The sequence below is a fragment of the Arachis ipaensis genome, chromosome B7 (genome assembly GCF_059453495.1).
Source record: "Arachis ipaensis isolate K30076 ecotype BB chromosome B7, ASM5945349v1, whole genome shotgun sequence".
Classification (NCBI taxonomy): Eukaryota; Viridiplantae; Streptophyta; class Magnoliopsida; order Fabales; family Fabaceae; genus Arachis; species Arachis ipaensis.
In genome coordinates, this window is record NC_142442.1 from 40,291,381 (window position 1) to 40,293,560 (window position 2,180).

Genomic DNA, 2,180 nt, shown 5'->3' on the forward strand with positions numbered 1-2,180 from the left:
AAGCTTAGAGTGGAAGTCAAAACCTTCAGACAGAAGGAAGGTGAATCCCTCTATGAAGCTTGGGAAAGATATAAGCAATTGATCAGAAGGTGTCCTTCTGACATGCTTTTAGAATGGAGCATCTTAGGTATATTCTATGATGGTCTGTCTGAATTATCCAAGATGTCATTGGACCACTCTGCTGGTGGATCTCTTCATCTGAAGAAAACACCTGCAGAAGCCCAGGAACTCATTGAAATAGTTGCAAATAACCAGTTCATGTATACTTCTGAAAGAAATCCTGTGAATAATGGGATGACTCAGAAGAAAGGAGTTCTTGAGATTGATACTCTGAATGCCATATTGGCTCAGAATAAAATATTGACTTAGCATGTCAATATAATTTCTCAAAATCTGACTGGAATGCAAGCTGCATCCGGTAGTACTAAAGAAGCCTCCTCTGAAGGAGAAGCTTATGACCCTGAGAATCCTGCAATGGAAGAGGTGAATTACATGGGAGAATCCCATGGAAACACCTATAATCCTTCATGGAGAAATCATCCAAATTTCTCATAGAAAGATCAATAGAAGCCTCAACAAGGCTTCAATAATAATAATAATGGTGGGAGAAATAGGTTTGGCAATAGCAAGCCTTTTCCATCATCTTCTCAGCAACAGATAGAGAATTCTAAGTAGAGCCTATCTAACTTAGCAACCATAGTCTCTGATCTATCTAAGACCACTCTCAGTTTCATGACTGAAACAAGGTCCTCCATCAGAAATTTGGAGGCATAAGTGGGTCAGCTGAGTAAAAGAGTTACTGAAATCCCTCATAGTACTCTCCCAAGCAATATAGAAGAGAATCCAAAGAGGGAGTGCAAGGCCATCAATATATCCAAAGTGGCCGAACCTATAGAGGAGGAAGAGGCAGTGATTTCCAGTGTGGAAGACCTCAATGGACGTCCACTGACCACTAAGGAGTTCCCTAATGAGGAACCAAAGGAATCTGAGGCTCATACAGAGACCATAGAGATTTCACTGAACTTACTATTGCCATTCATGAGCTCTGATGAGTATTCTTCCTCTGAAGAGGATGAAGATATTGTTGAAGAGCAAGTTGCTTGGTATCTAGGAGCAATCATAAAGCTGAATGCCAAGTTATTTGGTAATGAGACTTGGGAGGATGAACCTCCATTGCTCATCAATGAACTCAATGCCTTGTTTTAGCAAAAATTACCTCAGCAGAAACCAGATCCCAGAAGGTTCTTAATACCTTGTACCATAGGCACCATGACCTTTGAGAAGGCTCTGTGTGACCTGGGGTCAGGTATAAACCTCATGCCACTCTCTGTAATGGAGAAACTAGGGATCCTTGAGGTACAAGCTGCAAGAATCTCACTAGAAATGGCAGACAAATCAATGAAACAGGCTTATGGACTTGTAGAGGATGTCTTAGTGAAGGTTGAAGGCCTTTATATCTCTGCTGACTTTATAATCCTAGACACTGGAAAGGATGAGGATGACTCCATCATCCTTGGAAGACCCTTCCTAGCCACAGCAAGGGCTGCGATTGATGTGGACAGAGGAGAGTTAGTCCTTCAATTGAATGAGGACTACCTTGTGTTTAAGGCTCAAGGATATTCTTCTGTAAACATGGAAAAGAAGCATGAAAAGCTTCATCCAATTCTCTCCATACAGAGTCAAGCAGAGCCCCCATATTCAAACTTTAAGTTTGGTGTTGGGAGGTCACAATCATGCTCTGAGTATCTGTGAAGCTCTGTAAGAGCTTACTGTCAAGCTATTAACATTAAATAAGCGCTTATTGGGAGGCAACCCAATCTTATTTATCTATGTTAATTACTTTTTCATTTCATTTTTCATTGTTAGTTTATGTTTTCTTTAGGTTGATGATCATGTGGAGTCACAAAAATAGCTGCAAAATTAAAGTGGAATTAAAAACAGCATCAGAAACAGCACACCATGGAGGACAGGCTTACTGGCATTTAAACGACAGTAAGAATAGCAGAATGGGCGTTTAACACCCAGTCTGGCAACATTCTGGGCGTTAAACGCTAGAATTGGCAGACAGACTGGCATTTAACGCCAGAAAAGAGTGTCTGGCTAGCGTTAAACGCCAGAAAGGGGCATTAGCCTAGCGTTTAAACGCTAGAAAGGGCTGTCCATGGGCGTTTAAACGTCAG

General features: G+C 41.2%; 1 non-coding gene across 1 annotated transcript; it reads right to left on the reverse strand.

The window, feature by feature from the left end:
- On the reverse strand, positions 1–108 carry LOC148550926 (small nucleolar RNA R71). The gene has a single exon (XR_015893566.1). It is a non-coding gene; the product is annotated as a small nucleolar RNA R71 (small nucleolar RNA).
- Between the last annotated feature and the right edge of the window lie 2,072 nt (positions 109–2,180).